The sequence below is a fragment of the Triturus cristatus genome, chromosome 9 (genome assembly GCF_964204655.1).
Source record: "Triturus cristatus chromosome 9, aTriCri1.1, whole genome shotgun sequence".
Lineage (NCBI taxonomy): Eukaryota > Metazoa > Chordata > Amphibia > Caudata > Salamandridae > Triturus > Triturus cristatus.
This window is the reverse complement of record NC_140592.1, coordinates 949,710,907-949,734,852: the sequence shown is the minus strand read 5'-3', so window position 1 is coordinate 949,734,852 and position 23,946 is coordinate 949,710,907.

Here is a 23,946-nt window from a genome sequence, read left to right as displayed (position 1 = left end):
GGGGCACTAGTGGAGAGTGGCAGTGAGGGAAGCCGAGGAGGAGGTCCTGGAGTGGGGGTGGAGCTGCGGAAAGATGAGGGGCACTAGTGGAGGGTGGCAGTGAGGGAAAACGAGGAAGAGGTAATGGGGTGGGGAGCTACAGTGAGATGAGGAGCACTGGTGGAGGGTGGCAGTGAGGGAGTCAGAGGAGGTGGTCACGGGGTGGGGGAACAGCAGAGAGATGAGGGGCACTAGTGGAGGGTGGCAGTGAGGGAATCCGAGGAGGAGGTTACAGGGTGGAGGGGAACTACAGAGAGATGAGGGGTACTGGTGGAGGGCGGCAGTGAAGAAATCTGAGGAGGAGGTCATGGGGTGGGGGGGGAACTACAGAGAGATGAGGGGCGCTGGTGGAGGGAGCAGTGAGGGAATCTGAGGAGGAGGTCATGGGGTGGGGGGCTATGTAGAAATGAGGGGCACTAGTGGAGGTTGGCAGTGAGGGAAACGGAGGAGGAGGTCATGAGGTGGGGGAACTACAGAGACCTGAGGGGCACTAGTGGGGGTTGGCAGTGAGGGAATCCAAAGAGGAGGTCACGGGTGGGGGGATCTACGGAGAGATGAGGGGTGCTGGTGGAGGGTGGCAGTGAAGGAATCTGAGGAGGAGGTTATGGGGGTGGGGGAATTATGGAGAAATGAGGGGCACTGGTGGAGGGTGGCAGTGAGGGAATCTGAGGAGGAGGTCAGGGGTGGGGGGGAACTACAGAGAGATGAGGGGCGCTGGTTGAGGGAGCAGTGAGGGAATCTGAGGAGCAGGTCATGGGGTGGGGGGGCTACAGAGAAATGAGAGGCACTAGTGAAGGATGGCAGCGAGGGAAGCCGAGGAGGAGGTCATGGGGTGGGGGGAACTATAGAGAGATGAGGGGCACTAGTGGAGGGTGGCAGTGAAGGAATCTGATGAGGGGGTCATGGGGGGGGAACTACAGAGAGATGAGGGGCACTGGTGGAGGGTGGCAGGGAATCTGAGGAGGAGGTCATGGGGTGGGGGGAAATACGAAGCTATGAGGGGCGCTGGTGGAGGGTGGCAGTGAGGGAATCTGAGGAGGAGGTCATGGGGTGTGGGGGAGCTACAGAAAGATGGGGGACATTGGTGGAGGGTGGTAGTTAGGGAGTCTGAGGTGGAGGCCATGAGGGGGAGTGGCTATGGCGAGATGAAGGGTACTGTTGGAGGGTGGTAGTTAAGCTGTCTACAGAGAAAGAGGTCAAAAACGAGGTCAAAAAGACGTTTGCACCAGCAATAAAGCCGGCCCTGTCATGGCCTTTCTGTTTTCATTTATTTAATTAACAGTCAGGTGATTAGGACAACTGTGGAGCATACTTTATCATGCATGCTAATTATTTTTACTGCTATATTCAATGTTTCAAGTTTGAAGGTGATTTTACTATTGTTTTTTACTGGGAATAGTGAAAGTGGAACTAAATGGTGGCTGATATGGGGCTAGGGCCCAAGGTCAGGTGTGAGATAAGGTGTGATGGAGAAGGGTGGTAGAAAAGTGGATAATCAAGCCTGTAAGAGAGTGCGCTGCAGAGTCAGAGGTCAGGTGGAGGTAGTAATGAAGAGGGTTTCTCCCTGAAGGCTCGCACAGAGGGAGCCTGGGTAGTGTCACTTGCTAGATACTCCCACCTTAGAAACTTCCTCTCCCCATCAAAGGGACATTGCATGGAAGAAAAGCACTTTTTGAGAGTGATAACATTTAGAAAGAGACTTTGAAAAGAGTGCGTTTTACTGTGCCTTGTAAGAGTAATGAGAGATAAAGGAGGGCCCAGAAGCAGGCCTGGCTAGATATATAAGCGATAAATCGGGCCAGCAGTGGCCCACCCGAATGTACCCTTGGCCCACCCAAATAAAAATTCCCGGAGCGGGGCCTGCCTCCTGCCCCCAATTTTACCATTCCCCGTCCCACCCTTCGTGTTAGTTGGCACTAGCTTGGTTTTATTTTACCTTTGCCAATGCTTGATTACTTGCTTCACAAGCATTGGCTGCCGCTGCATGGCTCCCACGTGCTGGCCTCACACTTCGTAGCTGAGGAGACCCGTCCCCTGTTGCTGTAGACGCCTTGGTGCTGTTGCTCCACCCTGGTGTAGGCTGCCAGCTCCTCACCCTGCTCCTAAACCTCTTACTCATCAGCTCACAGCCTCACATCTACCGGGGCACATGAGCTGAGCTACCGGGAGCCGTTTGTGTTGGTCTTGGTGCTGTTCTGTGGTATTGCTTGCTGTGCTGGAAGGAGAGAGGGCTCCTTCCTGTCCACCTCTAAACAGGTGCCGGGGACTACAGAGAAAGGGGGCCGGGATTGACTACCCTTGTTGCATGTGACAATAAATGACCTAGTATTACATTCTCTCTATAATGGTGAGTTCAAATCAGAACATGCCAAATGTGGCCCTCGGGGTAAACACACTGCTACTGGGCGCCAGAGACACACAAAAATCACTATTCGGCTCCCGGGCATCGGCTAAGCTTTATCCAAACAGTTCTGAAGTGCTGCTCACGTGGTATTAAGAAGTCTTTTCTTGCACTTTTTCGTCGAACAGCACGTCACAGAGACCGGTCTGTGTGCAACCCATTAATAAAACAAATTGCACCTCTGCCAGTGTCATAGTGTTAACTTTTGTTGAAATAGTGCCAAGAAACACGCTTATGCTGTTTGCGAGCGCTATAAAACACAAAAATTGTACCTATTTCAGCTGCACGCAAGTTACCAACTGAAGCGTGTTACAATAGCGCTTAATGGAAGGTCCTTGCTCTTCATCTGATGTGTGCATAAATTGAAAAGCATGTCACGCTTTGTTAGTACTGGAGTCGTAGAAGAATATGGAAGGATTTGCTGTCTTCGTCTTTCTTTTCTCATCTTGGTCTCTTTCAATCTTACTTTCATTAATCTTGCACTTAATTTACTAACTTTTCCTACTTATGCCTACTGCTGATTTTTGTTTCTACTCATAGGTTTCATACTTCCTCTTACTGTGCTACGTAACCTCTTAATTTTACCTTTCTCTTACACCTCATATTTGTTCCCACTCTTACGTTTTATTATTCCAACATACTCTTGCTTCCACTTACAATTTATTACGCCTATTTCCTCCTGCTCTTACTCATTTCTCCTCTTACTCCTATTACGTCTTCTAACTGCTATTCTTACGTTTGCTACCGTATTTACCAATGCCCTTATTACCATTAACTTAGTCCTACCTACTCCTACTTGCACTCTTACTCCTGCATACTCCTACTTGAACCTACCTTCCGCTACTTTTACATCTACATACTTCAGCTCTTCGAATGCCTATTCTTACTCATACTTGGGAGAGGAGTTGGCCTAACGGCTAGGGCGGTTGACCTCGAATCTGGGGAACTGGGTTCAAGTCTCAGCAATGACGCTGAACATCCTGTGATTCTGGGCAAATCTCTTAATCTCCCTGTGCCTAACAAATATGAATGTGTCCTCATGTAACGCAACTGGTGCTCATGTAAAGCGCTATGATACCCGATACGGGTCAAGTTCGAGCTATATAAAACTCCATAAAATAAATAAAAATAAAAAAAATGAACAGGATCTGCTCGGTCGCATTGGAAGGTAAACAAGCATTTGCAATGCAATTGGTCTCGCATTTGTGAGAGTTAGAGCTATTGACATTGTAAAGGACAGTGTATTTTACCTATGTGTTTTCTGCTTGGAGTGGAGTGAATGTGTGTGGTGTCAAGTGGACATATGTGGTTTGGATTGGAATTGTTAGTTGTGGAATTGTGTTGTGTGGATTGGATCTGTGTAGCGAAATAATGTAATTATGTGTATAGTAATTGTGTGGTATTGAGTGTACTGGAATTATGTGGAGTGGGATTGTGTGTCATGGAGTGGGATTGTGTGTCTTGGAGTGAGATTATCTGGAATGGTATTTTGTGTTGTGGAGTGGTATGTAGTGGAGTTTACTTATGTGGTGTGCTGTTAAATATTATAGCATGATGTGGAATTTTGTGGTGTAGATTGGATGTATGTGGTGTGTTATGTAATTCTGTTGTTGGTTTGAATTATGTAGTTTGTTGTTGAATTATGTGGTGTGGAATGGAAATGTGTAGAGTTGAAATGTGTGACATGGAAGTGTTCGCTGCTGGGTGAAAATTATGTTGAGTGGTATTATGAGGCATGGTGTGAAGTGTAGTTATGTGGAATGTTGCTACGTGACAGACTGGATTTATGTGGAGTGTATTTATGCAATATGGATGAGAGCATAATTATGTGAAGGTTAATTATGTGGTGCTGAGTGGTATTATGTGGAGTAATTATGTGTGATGAATTGTGTGGGGATGAATTGTGGAATTGTGATGTGTGGAATTATGTGGCATGGTGTGGTGTATAATTGTGCGGAGTGGAATTATGTAGCATTTTGCAGAGTTGTATTTTGTGGAGGGTAATTCTGTGTTTTGGAGTTGCGTGTAAATATGTTGTGTGACGTATAATTATATAGGTTGAAGTGGAATTATGTGTACTTGAATTGTGTAGTGTGGAGTGTAATTATGTGGTTTGGAGTGCTATTAAGTTGTATGGAATGTTATTATGTGATGTGGAATTATGAGGTATGGAGTGAAGTAGAAATATATGTTTTTTCATATTTAGGATTGTAATTATGTGGTATGGAATGTAGGGTTAAATTATTTATAGTTGAATAGTGTGGCATGGAATTATGAGAGGTTCAAATGTGCTGAGTTTGGTAGAATTAGGTAGCGTGGATTTGAGCAAGCTGTGCACGCTAAGGCTTTTATGTCATGGGGTATAAAGTTGACGATTGTCTATTTTTCTTTGTAAAAATAATTTGGGCTGTTTCTTTACCTTCCGGTACATTTCTGAACAATTTGTTAAGCTAAATTGTAATGTTTCTTTTTGTGCGTATGCAGGAAAGAACGAGTGTATGTGGAATGTTGCTACGTGGCATAGACTAGATTTATGTGGAGTGTATTTATGCAATATGGATGAGAGCATAATTATGTGGAGGGTAATTATGTGGTGCTGAGTGGTATTATGTGGAGTAATTATGTGTGGTGAATTGTGTGGGGATGAATTGTGGAATTGTGAGATGTGTGGAATTATGTGGCATGGTGTGGTGTATAATTGTGCGGAGTGGAATTATGTAGCATGTTGCAGAGTTGTATTTTGTGGAGGGTAATTCTGTGTTTTAAAGTTGAGTGTAAATATGTTGTGTGACGTATAATTATATAGGTTGAAGTGGAATTATGTATACTTAAATTGTGTTGTGTGGAGTGTAATTTTGTGGTTTGGAGTGCTATTAAGTTGTGTGGAATGTTATTATGTGATGTGGACTTATGTGGTATGGAGTGAAGTAGAAATATATGTTTTTTCATTTTTAGGATTGTAATTATGTGGTATGGAATGTAGGGTTAAATTATTTATAGTTAAATTGTGTGGCATGGAATTATGAGATGTTCAAATGTGCTGAGTTTGGTAGAATTAGGTAGCGTGGATTTGAGCAAGCTGTGCACGCTAAGGCTTTTATGGGGTATAAAGTTGACGATTGTCTATTTTTCTTTGTAAAAATAATTTGGGTTGTTTCTTTACCTTGCGGTACATTTCTGAACAATTTGTTTAGCTAAATTGTAATGTTGCTTTGTGTGCGCATGCAGGGAAGAACGAGTGTATGCAAAAAATCATCCTATGTCTCAGTACTAACTTCCACACCTCTAAACAACAATCCCAATCCTAGAATGAGTTATCCGTTTGCTTTACAACAGTTAGTAAAACAAGGAAGTGCTTTGCGAGTCTGTAAGTAGCAAAGGTTTTAAAGGGACTTGTTTTTGTGCAAAGTATTGTTTTTCCCAGTTCAAGGAAGGGATAAAATATATCTTCAGATGATAATAGGGGTGACAGGATGGTGCGATAGCAGAATATTGATTTGTGTGGATCTGGCGAGGACTGCGGGCAGCAAGTGCTTGATACGCTATTTGCATAAGAAAATACTATATATTTTTTTCGTTATCCTCCATTAGTTATTAGTAAGGAAGGGGGAAGAGAAGCGTTCACCGACAGCATCCGGTTAGTCTTAGGGAGACAAAGAATGCTGTGGTCTGTGGTAGATGGCGCCCAGAAGGCATACGTATATGTATCAGGAGCTGCCAAAGAAAGGAAGTGGAAATGCGCTTTAGACGTTGCTGGTATTGATGGCTACTGTGCGGTTGCAGACTTCGCTGGGCTGACAGTTGATGGGGAAATGCTACGTTGTCATTGTAGGTTTAATTCATGAATCGCTCATTCTCTCTGGTGTTTGTCCTTGGGGTACTTGTTGACTGGTGCTACATATGGGATCTGGTTTGCCTTTGACAGCAGGTATGGTTTAGTGGGGTACATAGTGTAAATTAATGTTGGCGTGAGGAAACAAAAATCGGACACTTTGTACATTTGATATTATTGTGTGCATCATGCAGAGGATGAAAAGTAGCAGGAACGGCTTTGATGCTGTATAGGCTAGCAGGAAGAAATGTTTTGAGGTGGTCAGTTGCAGAGATTGTTCAACATTTTTAAAACTTCCATAGTGGCATTGGGGAGGCCAGCAGCTGAAAGGCTCTGTCTTTACTGGTAGGCAGTGGTTAGATGGTGACCGGTCATCAGTCTTTCTGTGGGTGATGGACAGGGGAGCAGTAGGCGGCGGTCACAGGTTTGCAGTGACATCCGAGGGGTGGTTTTAAAGGCGGGCAGAAAAGCATAATTGCGGGTTTCATAGGGGTGAGGGTAGAGTGTAATGGATGCGTTAGTAGCAGGCACGACGGAAGTGACCTGCATTTGGAGGTGGTTAACTGAGCGGCCTTCACTTGAAGGTGGGTCAACAAGTTGGAGGATGTGTTTGGTGGGCCGGCTGGAGGCAGTGTTATGTAACTTTGCTGGAGGGCGCAGCAGCATTTACTGATGTATGTAAATCGCTCGATGAGAGGGCGGATGTGACCAATAGAGGAACCAGAATCCTTTTTTTATGGCTGGGGTGAGCCCCTGCAGTATGGCGGGTCGCTGGCCTGAGGGCTCTTGACTGGGGAGGAGAATGGGGGGCCCCCTCCATGTACTTTGCAGGGGGGCCCCCTCAAGTTTCGTTACGCCACTGTAAGATTGACTAGAGAGCTCTTAGTAAAATATTTGTGAGTGTTTTTAGAGCTGCATACAGATTAGATGCAATAATCTCTCTAGCGTTGTCTATGCAGAGATGTCACTGTCTAGAGCTCTAAATGGAATAATTGTTGGACTGTTTTCAGTCATGTTTAAAGATGGTGTGAAAGCATATCAATTAACGAGTGCGCTAAATGCGTTTTGCCGATGGCAGCCGCCACATTTCACTCTAATCACAGTCTCTCCGGTACGCTGTATTCTAACGAGTACAGCACAAATAAAAGGGGTATATTTATTTAACAACCGTTCAAGCACACATGTTTTTTGCCGCCCTCCCCCTTTTGCCGCCCTAGGCGGCTGCCTAGTCTTGCCTAGTGGTAGAAATGGCCCTGCATCGGACTAAACAACCTCGCCAAAATAATCTGCAATCAGGATACACGTCTGAGGTGGACGCAGCTGCTCGAATTCCCCTTACACCCGCTGTAGACTTTGCTCTTCTTACCCGAGACAACGTTAACAATCATTTACAATGCAATGGTCTCGGCAATATTATAGGTAGAGCTATTGGTATTGCTCATTATTTTTTTATCATTTTTGTATCCCTAAATAAATGGCATTGTCATTTCTATTGACATTAGCTTTTTTTTGCATATGTGATACCTATTGCATTAGCAGAGAGAGAGAGTGAGGTAGTGAGATAGAGAGTGAGGTATTGAAATAGAGAGTGAGGTAGATAGAGAGTGAGGTAGTGAGATAGAGAGAGTGAGGTAGATAGAGAGTGAGGTAGTGAGATAGAGAGTGAGGTAGATAGAGAGTGAGGTAGTGAGATAGAGAGAGTGAGGTAGATAGAGAGTGAGGTAGTGAGATAGAGAGAGTGAGGTAGTGAAAGAGTGAGGTAGTGAGGGAGAGGGATGTTGTGAGGTAGTGATATATAAGCATAGAGTGATGTTGTGATGTAGTGAGATAGAGAGAGAGGTAGGGAAAGAGAGTGAAAGTGAGTTAGTGAGATAGAAAGAGTGAGGTAGTGAGATAGAGAGTGATTGAGGTAGTGAGTGAGAGATAGTGAAGTTGTGAGGTTGTGAGCTTCTAATTCTGAACTCTGCATCTTATTAACTTTCGGTCAATGCATATACGCTGTTCTCTTAAACCTACTCTGCACATTTCTTTGAAACCTCGCTGGTTTAAGGTCGTTCTGGGTAACACAATACATTCGTAACATAAATTAAGCAGTGTGTCCTGCTAAGGAGATCACGTCCGAAGGCCTCACTTGGAGCAGTTTGTTCTGCTCTGTAGTGTTTACAGAGGTTCGGGTTCGTAGAGAGTACCTCTGCTTGGCCTTTAGTCTACTCTGGTGTTTTATCAAGACTGCTGTTTACTGAAACGATATTCCTGCGCTGATTTTTAATGAATATTGTTGATGTGTGTTTTTTAAAAACGACTACATATGTTTTAACATTGTGGGAATTAGCTTAGCATTTTGCACATTGCCTATTTGCACGAGAGTACTCTTACCGGGAATGCTCTTCTTGTATTCTTCTCCCCGTTAATTACCGACACTCGACCCAAGCGGACCCGGCTGTAGGCGGGGCCGCATTGCACCTGGGATTGACGTGTCAGTTAGGGGCGTGATTCTTGGCAAGATAAAAACGGCGCTGGGACGGTCGCGCAGCGGTTCGTAGAGAGTACCTCTGCTTGGCCTTTAGTCGACTCTGGTGTTTTATCAAGACTGCTGTTTACTGAAACGATATTCCTGCGCTGATTTTTAATGAATATTGTTGATGTGTGTTTTTTAAAAACGTCTACATATTTTTTAACATTGTGGGAATTAGCTTAGCATTTTGCACATTGCCTATTTGCACGAGAGTACTCTTACCGGGAATGCTCTTCTTGTATTCTTCTCCCCGTTAATTACCGACACTCGACCCAAGCGGACCCGGCTGTAGGCGGGGCCGCATTGCACCTGGGATTGACGTGTCAGTTAGGGGCGTGATTCTTGGCAAGATAAAAACGGCGCTGGGACGGTCGCGCGGCAGGCGCGCGCAGCGGGCGCGCCGGGGGCGGGCCCGTCTGCGCCCGTTCGCGCCCGATCCGTGCCCAGCGCCAGGACCCCTGCCCCTCGCTATTTACATTTGTATAGCAGAGAGGAGCTGTTTGATATGGATAACTTTGTATGTAGACCCCACAATTGGGATCCTAATCAGAGGGATTCATGGTTAAAATCCTGCCCCAAGTGTGAGGGCCAGGTTTGGAACAACATCAGGAAGGACGACGGGAGGACCCCACAGACCGGCCAGAAAGCCGGAGAGTTCAGGACTGAGAGTAAAGCAATGCTCCCCCCCTTGATGAAAGGCCACCCACTCCAGTCGCTTAGCTGTGCTCTGGTGAATGTCCGGTCGCTGCATAAGCATACTTACCAAATTCATGATCTGATAGAAAGTGGTGCGTATGACTTAGTTTTTTTAACTGAAACATGGTCGGACGAGGCGTCCGGTCCTGACTGGAACACTGCCTTACCGAGTGGGTATGTTGTCTCTTCCCAAGATAGAGGTGAGAAGAAAGGGGGGGGGAATAGCTGTTGTTCATTTATCACAGCTGAAAATTCGGGTGGAAACACACCTGGACCTTGCCGCGGAAGCGATGTTTTTTAATATTTACGTGGCTAATATGTATAACTTCCGCGGGATTTTAGTTTATCGTCCACCAGGTCCTAAGTCCACTTTCCCAGGTCTGTTTATGCATTGCTTAGAGTCTCGAGTGGATTATCATCCGTTTATGATTTTGGGCGATTTTAATTATCATTTAGAACTCCCGAATCAATCCGAGGTTGCCACGTTAATTGAAAGTTTAGCGGCGCTGGATTTTAACCAAATAGTTACTAGTCCCACGCACAGTGGTGGACATACCCTAGATGGCATATTTATTAATAATATGGCCTTGAAAGTGGTCAATATCATGGCGCTTCCCTGGTCTGATCATAAGGTAGTAAATTTCACTATTATGACCGGGACATCAGCTATTTCCTCAGGTCACAGAGTAGAGAATCGTATGATCAGACTATGGTCTCAGGTGACTGCTGAAAAACTACTCCCTATATTGGCCGGGTCACGTCCTGTCTATACTAATGATAGTTCCGAGGCGGCACTGTACTTCAGGGAGTGGCTGGAGTCGGCGGTGCAAAGGGTAGCCCCTCAGAAGTTACTGGGTACTAGGAGAACTAAACCAAGTGCATCTTGGTACAACTCTGAGCTCAAGACCTTGAAGGCCACATGTAGAAGGGCGGAGCGGTCGTGGAGAAAGGATTATAGCGTGGAGGGCAAAGCACATTATAATAGCACCCTTGCAGCCTACAAGCATGCGATAGTGGCAGCCAAGAGTGCTTATTTTTCTGCCAAAATCAGGGATGCCGGCAACTCGGCCAAGGAGCTGTTCAGAACTATAACAGTGCTGGCTAAACCTCCCCAGGACAGCAACTATCGACCGGACCAAGAAATGTGCCAAAAGTTGGCAGTATATTTCCAAGAGAAGGTCCAGGTCATATATAATGAGTTCAGCAGCATGTGTTACAGCCTAGGAAAGGGAAAGGTAGGGCCGGATTTGGGCACGAGGAACGACACAGGACTCAGTGAGTTTGCCTCAATTACGGTGGAGGAAACTCAGAGGCTGATCCTCTCAACAAACTCAGGATCACCTCTGGATCCTTGCCCCCCATCAGTGGTCCACTTGGCTGCTGACTTGATAGCGGAGGAACTGTCCCAGGTAATTAACATAGCAATGCAATCTGGGCGCTATCCGTCTTGCTGGAAGAGGGCAATAATTAAACCTTTATTAAAAAAAGCGACATTAGACCCTCTTGTCTTAAAAAACTATCGTCCAATCTCTGCCCTGCCCATGGGGGCGAAGATCCTGGAGAAAGAACTAAATCGTGCCCTTACTGCACACTTGGTAGCCCACGATCTGCTTGACTCATCTCAGCACGGTTTCCGTGCCCAGCACTCCACGGAGTCAGCATTGTTGATCGCAGCAGAAAATGTACGGGCTATAGTAGACCGCGGAGGTCGAGCAGTATTGGTGATGTTGGACCTCTCGGCTGCCTTCGATACCGTTAATCACAAGGTGTTGCTTCGAAGGCTTCAGGAGTTTGGGGTCCAGGGAAGGGCATTGGCACTGCTAGCCTCCTTTTTGGATGGCAGAGATAACAGCCTGTCATGGGACGGCCTACAGTCGGACCCGTTCCACCTACCATGTGGTGTGCCACAAGGCTCCTCTTTGTCCCCCACGCTCTTCAACATTTATGTAGCCCCCTTGGCCAAGCTTATTAAGGCTCAGGGCTTTACTGTAATCTCCTACGCTGATGATTCACAGCTTATAGTCTCGGCTGGTGAAGAATCAAATGACACGGCTAACAAGTTTCATAGCTGTATGTCCGTAATCATGAGATGGATGCGAGAAAACTTCCTTAAGATCAATACAGAGAAAACGGAAATAATGGAATTCGGCCCGGGTAGTCCGGTATGGAATAGCTCCTGGTGGCCGGCGGAGGCAGGTGAATGTCCCTGTCCTGTGCTCAAGGTCAGAAATCTGGGAGTGGTATTCGACAACCAACTTAATTTCTCTGCACATGTCAACAACCTTGCCTCCTCCTGTTTTTACTTAATCAGGATATTGCGGAAGATTTTCCCTTTTATCAATCCAGATCTTCGCAGGAATGTGGTGGTAGCTTTAGTGCTGTCCAAAATGGACTATTGTAACGCAGTACTGCTAGGATTGAATAAGACCTTGCTTAAAAGACTGCAGATTCTGCAGAATGCGGCAGCTAGACTCCTGTTGGATGTACCCAGGGACCAGTCTGTTGCCAAGGGAATTGAAGCGCTGCACTGGCTCCCAGTTCAGCAGCGTATAGAGTTCAAGGCGTTATGCCTAGTCCATAAGGCGGTCTTTGGGGGGGGAGCTCAGGAAGTTCAGAAGCTCTTCAGCCCATATCTCCCGGGGCGGACACTGAGGTCATCTACGCAAATCTTGCTGAAACTGAATCGTGTCAGAAAAGCCAGATGGGGTGGTAGAGCTTTTTCCTTTCAGGCGGCTTGCCTGTGGAATGAGCTCCCTGGCTTTGTTAAACTTACGGAGAATCACCAAGCTTTCAGAAAACTGATAAAAACACGGCTGTTTGATACGACTAGGGGTTAGTTGGAGCGATCTCTCTCTATGGACTAGCGCCAAGACGCCTCGGCATTCGTTCGCGCTTTATAAGTGATGATCCTATCCTATCCTATCCTATCCTATCCTATAGGTATAGGTGACGTGATTAGCCAATAGACATAGTTTATGATGTGCCCGTTGCAAGTTTGGTGCATCCATGTTAAAATGTAAACCTGTAGTCTATGGAAGGTGAAGTGAATGTACAAATATGTGTGGGGCGATTAGGGGTGGTAGATTTAGGGGGCGGGTGAGAAAAAGCGCTCGAGGGAGGCGGGGAAGGGCAGACAGGTAAGGTGAGAGGATGAGGGGGTGTAAAAAGGAGACGGGAAGATTTTACCAGCAAACGTTAAAAAAAAAAAGAGAAAGGCAGGGGCGGTTGAGGCGCGGGGGGCGAAAGATATGAGACTGCAGGAGAGAGGGAAAAGGAAGCGGAGACAGGTGGGCGAGGTAAGGTGGAAGAAAGGATGGTGTGAAAGAGAGGGCGCGAGAAGGTGGAGAGCAGAGAGGGGGAAGGGGAAAGGACGTTAGAGAGATACATGGTGGGGGGGACAGTAGAGAGCAGTCACCAGGAAGAGGCGTGAGGGGGGGCCGAGGGGTGAGTGGAGAGGGTGAAAATACTGGGCAAGCATGAGGGCGAGGTGCAAGAGAGCGAGAGAGGAATGTGCCTGGCTAGAGAAGGGGGTGGAAGAGGAAGAGCACGGGTCAACGGAGAGGAGTGGAAGTCGGCTTGATAGAGAGAGATGAGTGGGGGGGAATAGCACCATAAACACACCGCACCAAAAGCTCAAAACTTTTCACACTACTACCTCCCACACGAAACAGTTGAAAAAAGGGGGAACAAGTGTAATAGCTGAACTATTTATTCACGCTGATCAATTAACCCGTGAAACAACCTCCACGCCGGAAGAAAAAAAAATAGTCATAATCTACACAAAAACCGGAGTAACAAGAGTGGGTGAAGCAGTGCCGGGGACATTGTAGGCAGTGTGAAACCCCAGACATGACAGGGAGGAGCTGTGGTCGCTATCGGCCGTCAAACGCATGTATCACCCGTGCGGCTCCACGTTACAAAACCAAATAAATAAGACGCTTTGTGAACAGGTTTGCACGCCAACACCGAGATGCTGTAATACGCGTTACTTTGTACGGACACAGAAGAATACTAGACAACTGCGGAAATGACGTTAATGCGGGCATTCGAAAGAGGGCCTTCGCTTCTACATGGAAGGAGTTTGCGGAAACTGCCTCTTCTGATTAGCAGGGGGTTTACAAAACAGCACTCATGTTTCATAAACCACGCCTCTAGATAAACACTACTAGCCAAAAATATTTTGGGTACTGGCATGGTCTGTGGGCCATGCCGTCTCCATGTCGCACAAGCTGCCGGGGGTAATCAATCACGTCTGTGTAAATGTTAACTGTCAAGACAGCAAACCAGGTTACTTCTGGCGAACTGCATGTCTGCCCCTCCTACGCACTCACTAGGCTCAATGATGGACAAGAGGGCGGGGCTACCTGCTCCAGAATGTCATATTGTAAGTGACCGCTTGTTTATTGCCTGTGCTATTATAAGGCTGTCTCAAAGTGCTAAAGATTGGGGGGAGGTAAGAGGGAAGGGTGCGTGGTGTTTCATGCTGCTGGCACAGCACTTACTCAAAACTATAGGCGAATAGAAGCGTGGGGGTGCAATTTGTCGACTTCAATCGTATTTTCCAATTCATTACCTCTACCACTCATCTACTATGTAGTCATTCAAGTTACATATCCGGTGTACAACCGTATTACCTTGTTTGGTTTTCTGATAAAATACTTTGGTAACAATACAATTACTTAGATGAGAGTGAACAGGGAAGTAGATTCTGGCGCTTCAAAGGGCCGAGGGTGAAAAAAATGCAATGGATGGTCTGGTCGTTTCTATGGAAGCTTCGAGGCGCCGCGAAGTCGGAAGCGTGTCGGAATGCAGGGGAAGGCAAGTAATCAGGCGTCACTCAATTCATTGCCATTTCATACAATGTACGCATTGTCTCATAAAAATCTCAGTACAAAAGTGCATAGACAATATATATTTATAAAAAACGACTCGCTAGTCTTAAGGTGCTTAAATCGAGAGCAAAGGAGATTTTTAAAGTTCTTCAATCCTGGCATTCTCCCAGATACATCTGGATATTTTAAACGCACCCGCACTCCGTGCATACCGCTCCTCCCGCTGTTTTACGAAGCATAAGAATAGCAGGACGTAGGGCCAGCCCCCTCATGGAAGCCCGCATCGAAAGCATAGCGCCGATGTTGCTGGAAACATTTGATGCAAGCGGTATAATAAAGCCCATTTGGAACAACAACAAAAAAATCATTCTTACTAAATTCGCTCCTCGGACAATTTAATGGGCTATGAGATTATAACAACCGAAGTCAATTTTGGAGCCAGTGCTGCAGCTTCGTTCGAATAAAGACAAGCACACCACCGCCTTTCTCCGAGGCAGAGCAGAAATGCCTCGGAGAAAGGCAGCGTCGTTTTCGGATTCGGGGCGTGTTTTGCTGTTATCTCCTCCAGCCATTGGCTGGAGGAGATAATTAGACTTTCTGCAAAAAACACGCCCCCCGATCCGAAAAGGACGGGGCCTGATCGGAGTGACGGGACCTCTTCTGCAATGGCTGGCCAGCATTGAAGAGGCCAGCCAATGGAGAACAGGGGAGAAGAGGGGCGGGTTCAAGCCCCTCTTCTCCAAAACATTAAATCTCTCGACTTCCGGTTCTGCCTTCGGCAGACCGGATGGTCCCGAGACCTAAAAATGAAAATGTGTAGCGTTTGCCGCTGGATAAGGAACAACAGTAGAAAACAAACATGAATTAACAGCAAGTTTGACTGTTAAAACTACACACAACATATCTTGTCTATCCTCCAAACGCTGTATAGTTCCTTACTTCTGTTTAAAAATTCCGTCTCTTTCCAGCATTTCTGTGCTCAATTTCACAATGAAATGTGCAAATCTTACGTGATTGATAAAAAGAAAAAAAATGATCCTTTCACTTTTGTGTGAAAACATGGTAAATGGGGCGATTTTGTAAAATAGGCAGGTTCGAAACTGGGAAATCTTATGAGGGTTTAACATTATTATGACGTCACTGTGAATTAAATATGCAATTTAGTCACCCCATTATTTGTGCCCTGCAGGGCTTTAAGTGGGATGAAAAAACTGGGCGGGGGTGGTCTCTCAAAGGGGCGTGGCCAATGCAATTAAAGGCGTGGCCTAAAAACAGGTAAGCTAAAAATTTGTGTTTAGCATAGTGTGCTGCCCGACTTGTATTTTGCTGTTTCTGTCATTGCATCCAGTCAAGAATATTTGCTTTGTCAATGGTTGTTAGTTGTATAAGATAAGTAAGCAACGACTATGGCATGTATATAATATTGAGAAAGCTTCCACTTAAAGCCCTGGTGACACCACGACAATGTTGCTGCTCCTGAATTTCAAACAAAGAGAAGGGAAATCCAGAGAGAAACTGACGCTCTTTAAAAAATTTCCCTTCTCTACAGCGCTCACCTGGCATGATGTCATGCCATAACTTCTCCACTGGTGAGAAGTGAGCTGCGCACATCCATGTGCCTGCTGTCAGAGCCCGATAGAGACCAGTTTCGAGGCCTCCTTTAAAAAACTGCCGGTGCTCAGACCCGGTGAGACCCGGCCCACTTAAAGCCCTGGGTGTATCTGTCTGTGTTGGGTGTGATTGGAGGTGGAAGAGGCCAGTAGCCCTACTGTTCTCCCAACTCAAGCCCATGATAGCATAACTGAGTTAATACCCTCAGAACAGGGCAATAACACTTACATAGCCGCAACAATTGACACAGATGACTTACTTTAATACAGATTTGACAGTCCAGACTAGATAGAGAGGCACCAAAGCAGGCCTCTATTCCCCAACACGTGGATGACAGGGGGAGAGAGTGATGGTAGTAAAAGGGAGGGGGTGGCATTTTTCAATTCTCGCCTAGGGTGGCAGAACACCTAGCAACGGCCCTGATGAGGGTGAGAGGAGTAAGCAGTATAAAGGAGTAATTATGCAGTCTGTTCGAACTACAATTGGGCACTGAGTGCTATGGTAATAGTGTTAGTGTGGGCCAGAAGGGTTATATATGAATTTATATTACAATATAATACACAGGATAGCCATAGGTCAGCCCTTCGTAAATTACCAGTCATAAAAGGCAGTGTGTTTGTTAAGTTGTTCCACACCCGTGCGCCGTAGACTTTAGATTTTACTTGAAGGTGTGATTATCATTCTAGGTTCCATCCCAGGGTTGTGGGGTGATGAACTTATTTAAGAATAGCCATGATTTCAACTCTCTTCCGAAGTGTCTAAGCTCTTGAATGCCTTAAATCTTGTTTGGTCGCGAGTTCCTGTATTTTGAGGCGCATAGTAAGAAAGAAGTACCTCATATGGATATCTAATAGTAAGTGTGGAAAGCTGGCTTTTTACGCAGTGTACCAAAATGATGTACACTATGTAGAAAAACCAGACAACCCTTATTGGCGTACAGAACAAATTAATAAACCCAAATGCTTTCTTTAGTGGTAGTGCAGGAGAGCAGTTTCGGCCTTTCAGAGGGTAGTGTTAAGCATTTGGTGAACACACAGAATCAATAAATGAGACACACGCTCAAGAAGAAACTCTAGACCAATTTAGAAAAATAACAGGTATTTTTAGATATTGTTAATACCAAGTACTTCGTAATTGGATAAGTACCTTCCAAGAGTTATCAATTATTACACGTAAGTAAAAATGTTATACAAATGTGTTTTTATGCGGCAATGTTTCCTGTGGAGAAAGAAACATATACTGCATACAGGTACTTACAATAGTATTTCAGGGGTCCCCTTTAGAACTTAAGGTGGTAGGGGCTTAAGGTCACAAGATCAATCAGCAGTTCAGGTTTACGTGCCCTGGAGTGCCTGGGTGCAGAGGTGCTGGACGGGTTGGTAGCCTTACGTGCTACACCCTAGGCAAAGAGGGGCCAAACTTAGAAACAGGCTACAGAGGTGGAACTGGGGACAAGTTAGGGAGCTCCTAAGAGAGGGCTTAATTCATGAGGGTCTTAAGAGTAGGGGAGCACAGTCGGTGTTCGTGGACCCAGGAGCTTGGGTGCAGAGGGTTTTGGTCAGCTGGGCTCGTACGTCAAAGGCACTCGCGGTTCTCGGTTGACCTGCAGAGGGGAACAAAACAGTACAGCTGGGCCACTTTCGGTGCTGGCCTCTGCTATTCTGATGTTCCTCATTGACTGGTCGTTCTTTGCAATGTTGGAGATCGGATTGGATTTCAAACAAGCATTGGTTGCTGCAAGGGGTACGGTACCCTGGGTATTGGTGCAGGGTGGCTCCTGGGGGTCCTGGCATCTCCAAACCTAGTGGGGAGATAGAACTGACCTCTGGAAGCATGGTGACCTCCTTCTGGGTGGCTGCTACATCTGTGGACCTGGTGGTCAGCAGAATGACGAACCGTATGTTGTGGTCAGTACCTGCCGGCTGCAGGGAAGTGGCTCCTCCACTTAAAGGGAGATGCTGATGTCTTGGCTAAGTGATGGTGTCCCTCTGAGGCATTTAGAGGATGCACAGCTGCAGGACAAGTTGTTTTTTTTTTACTGCCGGGACAGGAGCTAGCAGGCAGGCAGGCAGGATTTGGTTCCAAAGTCCACCGGTAGTCAACAGTTCCCGCTTCTTTTGGTTCTTCTTTGTCCTTCTTCTTCCATTGTGAGGTGAATCTGAGTCCCTTGAGTCAGGGGACCACCTAAATACTGTATTTAGGGGCGTTAAGGGAAGTGAAAGGTAGTTGCTAATGGGCTACTTACCCTTATGGTCACTGCACCCCCTATATGACCACTTCCTGTAAAGAGTCGGCATAACCCTGCCCCAGAGTTCCTAATTCCACCAGAATCAGGATGGTGGAATCCTTCTTCCGTGGAGCACCCAAGGCAGCCCACCTTAGGGGTGTGACTAGCTTGGTGGTGCAACACGCCTACTTGCATATCTAATTTCCCACCTGTCCTGGTGCCAAAGTGTCCTCAAGGCAGAGGGTGGCATCTCCCAGGTCTGGGTGAAGAATGGGTTACATATTAAAGGTGGCAGAGGCTTTGAAACCTCTGGCCTTGGTGTGTAGAGTCACTAGCCATCCTGCTGGAGGAGGTGTAAACACCTCTTGCCAGAGCAAGCATTGTTTCTGACCTCTGAGAGTGCGGGTTTTCACCTCCACGGGGACAGAAACTCATCTGTGGAGGCAGGCTGGAAGATACCAGTCAGCCAGCACACTAAGGGCCTGGTAGGATTTCAGGGGGCACCTCTAAGGTGCCCTCTGGGTGCATATCTTAATAAATCTACTACTGGCATCAGTATGGATTTATTAAGACAAGGTGTTTGATGCCAATAGGTTTCAGTGGAGCCATCATGTAGCTGGGGAACTCTCAATGACCAGTACATGTACGTAAGATGGTTTCCCTGTTCACTTGTACTATCTAGCAATTAAACTAGACAGCAAAGGGGCATATCTTCTCATGCAGCTATGTCCTCACATGTAATATAATGCACCCTGCCATAGGGCTATAAGGCCTGCTGTAGGAGTGAATTACATATATTGCATGCAGTGTCTGTGGGCATGGCACACAGGGTGTGTGCCATGTCATGTTTTCACACTTGATTGCAGCATTCCATGCAGCCTGCAATGGCAGTCTGCATGAGTTTGGTGGTGGGTCCCTTAGGGTGACACAATACATGCCGCAACCCTTAGGGACCATCTTTAGTACCCATGCCCTAGGTACCAGAGGTACCATTTACTAAGGACTTACAGAGGTGCTAAAGGACTTTCCAGTTTAACTGAGCAGATACCTTGTTTTAGGGAAAGAGCACTGGCACTTGGGACCTGGTTAGAAGGAACCCAGAGCACTTCAGTCACAATTGCATCAAATACCAGGCAAAAATGAGCTCTTTCCAACGGTAAGGTGGTATGATGATCGATGTTGCAAGCCTGGAGTAAAGTGTCCTGTTTAATTTGTATGTTTTTAATTTTACTTGAGGGTAGAGTGGTCCTTGTCTTGGGAGGCTCTGTGGACAATGCAGAGTGCCTTGAACATTGCTCTTCCAACTGTAGGTAACCAGTTGAGTGATTGCATGACTGGAGTCATATGTTCTCTTGAGTGAAAGCGAAGAAGACGTCTTGCAGCAGCATTTTGCATTAGCTCCATTTTGCATGTGATGAAATTGCGCGTGCCAAGGTTTAAGCTGTTGGCATAGTGAGGCTTGGAGATTATAAGTGTGAGGATAACTTGTTGCTTTTGTTGGTATCCAATGTAGGGGAAGATGCAACAGACTGTTTTCATTGTGTAGAAGATACTTCTAGTTACATTGTTGACGTGTGGTGTTAAGGATAGGCCAGAATCCATGGTTACCCTTTATATCTTACTTCTATTTATGTTCTAGGAGGGGCCTTGAGTTCCTTGGGCCATATAGCAGTAAACTGGTATTTTTGCCATTGTCCACATGTCATGATCTCTCTTTTTGTGATATTGAGCTTTAGGAGATCACTCGTCATTCATGTTTTGCGGCGCAAAAGCAGTTGTCAAATTTTGAGTTGTAGATGTCTTCAGGGCTTTCCATTTTTAGAATGATTTGGGTGTCACCTCTGTAGTTGAAAAAGGTGAGGGTGAATAATTTAATCAGGTCTGGTAAGGGGGTTAGGTAAAAGTTGAATAGTAGCAGAGATATGATGGACCCCTGAGGGAAGCCACAGTGCTGGGTGTGTGGAGCTGATGTGAAAAGTGGTAGGTATGAGTATGCTTTGTTTCTGAGGTAAGAAGCAATCAATTTTAGAGCATTTTCACATATTCATGGCGTCTTTGTAGTAGTGTGTGGTAGGGGACACTGTCAAATGCTGCGTATAGGTCCAGAGATAATAGGACAGCTACTCCATTTTTGTCCACTGTGAGTTTTAAGTCATTACAAATGGATCTGATGTTGACACTGCCTGGTTTGAAGCCGGGTTGTTGGTCTAACATCAAGTCATTTTCTTCCATACATTTTTAAAGTTGAGTAAACACTGCTCTTTCAAATATTTTTCCTACAAATGTGTCTTTTGATGTTGGTCTGTTTGCTGGGTCAGATGGGTCGAGAATTTTCATATTGAAGAACAGTCTAATACAGGAGATTTCCAGCTCAGGTGGGAATGAACCTAGTGAATGGAAACGTCTGTTTATTTTATTTTATTTATTCAGGGTGTTTTACAGATTGCCACGTGGCAAAGGAAAGAAAAGTCCAACCAAATGTGATGTGTAGTATCCCTTGCTAGTAGTACTCTAACAATTCCTATGTGCCACCTGTCAACAAAACACTGCAATACCTCGACAGGGGTAGAAAGCAATAAATAAATCCACACTACAGTAACACAGTACAATAGACAGACTGAATTATTTTGCTATTGTATGGGTGGGTGATTTTAACGCATATTAATGTAAATATTCTACCACCCCAGTTTGCGGCACGGAGGATATGGAAGGGCCCCCAGTAATTCATTTTACACATAACAAATTTGGTAAGACATTGAATAGGCTCCTGACCATTAGAAACCTGGAGAGAAGAAACAGATATATTGAACATGATGGGGAATTTGTAACAACCTTCATACGTAATGAACATGAGTCAACTATTGCCTACATTGTGACTTCTGATATCCTAGATGGAAAACTGACCTAGATGGAATCAGTTTTTACCTCTTTTAGTGATCACGCGATCCTTTCTTTTTCTGTAGCATTAGGCTCCGCTCGTGAGATAGTACCTAAGATAATGGAGACACCGGCCCTAGGAAGAAACAACGATTACCAACTAAAATGGTCTACCATAGACAAGGTAAACATAACCCAGGGAATAATAACAGAAAATCTGAACTGTATACAAAAATGCTTGGATATAAACTAATCTGCTGACCGTATCATCCAGGATTTATCAAAACTATTAGAGGGTGTAAATAAGGCCCTATTCTGTAAAAGATCTTCAAGCAAGGCCTCGGTGGGGTGTTGGTTTGATCATGCATGCTCCCAAGCCCTAAAAACCCTCAATGAATCCTTGAAAGAAGTACTCAGAAATCAAGAGAAAATAAAATCCTTATGAAAGCTATATAAAGATACTAGGAAGCAGAGGGGAAAATAATTAAGAGAAGAGACCTGGGAAGAACTAGAAAGGGCTTCCATAACTAGCAATAGCAGTCACTTCTGGAGGGTGGTAAACGATGTATATACAATAAGGTTTTGGGGAAATATCCCCGTACCTGAGGGGTTGAGAGGTTTCTCAGACGGTGTATGCCCCCCCAAGACAGAATTTTAACCACAAAAAATACCCAAATGGACCAGCAAGTGGTCAGTAGAACAGATTCTCTAACTGTAAAAAAAATAGGGGAACTATCTAGTGTAAGGTTGCACCTAACTCAACCTGAATGGGAGGAAGGAAAACACTCTTTGTTTAATTACCCTCACACACCCTAGTGGTGTCATGCTTCATCATTGGGTCACCCCGACACCTACAAGTCGGGGTGGGCTCAACCACAGTGTTGGGAGCTCTTTTGATAAATGAAGACCAGGGGGATTAAAGATTAAAAAACCTCAGGCAGACCCCTGGTTTCTCTTTATTCTTGGGTCTGTCTGGGTTGTTAAAAAATCTTAAAAACGGGTCCGTAGGAGTGTTATGGTCCTAAGACCCTAGTGCCGACATGTTTCAGTCCTGGGTTGGCCGTGTAGGTCCTGGACTTTCTTCAGGGCAATGGTTACCCCCAGTGGGGAATGCAGTGAAGGTAGTCACTATCCTGTCAAAGAAGCGAGGGCAGAGTAGCTGATCCTCGTGTGCATGTGACAGATTACTTATCCGTTATGTGTGCTCCTCCATCCTTCTTGGGGAGGCTAATCACTTCGCACAGGACCGGTAGAATACTTTGGGTGGTCTTCGAGTCGAGCTCTCACCCCGCTTCTCATACCTATGTGGTACCAGTCCTCAGCTTGTACTCAGAAACCAAGAGAAAATAAAATCCTTATGAAAGATATATAAAGATTCCAGGAAGCAGAGGGAAAAAGAATTAAGAGAAGAGGCCTGGGAAGAACTGAAAAGGGCTGCCATAACTAACAATAGCAGTGACTTCTGGAGGGTGGTAAACGAACCTTACTTTAAGGATGCCACTGGCCAGGCGCCTTGGGAAATGGCCTGCTTGATCCCGGAGCTCCGCCGGGGCCTTTGGTGTTCTTTGCAATCCGGCCATAATCCGCACGGAGGGGAGCGCCCTGAGCTTCCCCCCGGATCCCCTTGATCTGGTGCCCCAGAGAGCTGCTCGGCGACCTCCGGAAAGAACCGCACCGCCCGGGAGATCGGCCGGGACGGACGGCGGCGGCAGGACGCATCGGCCCGGAGCTCCGCGACGGCCGAGGGCGTGACTCGAGGCCCCGGCGCGCGGCCTGCTTGGTGACCTGAGCGGAGGGGCGCCGGCGCGGAGGGACGCGGCCGCGTGTGCGGTGATTGATCGCTCCTGGATCCGGTGACCAGCAGTAGTGAGGGACACGACACCGCGATCGAGGCTGGTGCGGAGTGACTCCCGGGCCGGGAGAGGGCGCCATCTCCAGCCGCAGGAGCGGGGTGACAGGGCCCGGTCGGGGCTGTTGCCGAGGACTACCCAGCACAGACGCCGGGTGGAGGCTGCTGATTGCGGCCGGGGACGGTTTGCCGCCTGGGAGCCGGTGAGTGGGGCGTCGCGGCCGCGCCCGATCGCGAACCTACCTGAGTGCGACGAAGGCCCCCTTCCACATTGGCCTTGAGAGAGCCAGGGACACGCCGGAGGACGCTGGTACGGACCAGGGGGCCACCATGAGGCCCAAGGGCGGCGCCGCGACCCAGGCCAACAAACTTGACCAGTACACGGTGACCAGGGTGTCGCCCCAGACGGAAGGGGCCACGAAGGAGGCCGCAGGCCCGGCGGAACCGTCCTTGCAGTCCATAATGGCCGCGATTCAAACCCTGGGCACGACACTCGAAACAAAGATGGACAAAATCACTATTGAAGTGAATCTGCTCCGCACCGACCTTGGGAAAACCTCGGACCGCTCCAAGGCCAATGAAGTCGATATCAAGGCACTGCAGGACTCGGAGAAGAGGCTCGAGGGTCGGGTAAATGAGCTAGTGCACCAGCACCGCCTGATGGCCCTGCGCCTGGACGATCAGGAAGGTAGGGCCCGGAGAAGCAATGTCCGCGTCGTTGGTGTGGCGGAGGGGCTTGAAGGGGACTGTATGGAGCTCTTTCTTGAGGACCTGATCCTCAGGCACCTGAAACCCAAACGACTCTCCAAGTTCTTCACGATCGAGAGGGCACATAGAGCCCCTGTCCCACGACCCAAACCTGGGGCTATGCCGCGGACGATCATAGCGAAAATCCTGAACTTTCGCGACCGGGACGCAATCCTCCAGGCGGCGAGACAACAGGGCGATCTGAAGTACGAAGGGGCAACGGTCCGATTCTTTCCTGACTTCACGCTCCAGGTCCAGCGGGAGAGGCGCTCCTTCCAGGGGGTCAAGGCGGCGCTGCGAGATCGTGGCATCAAATACAT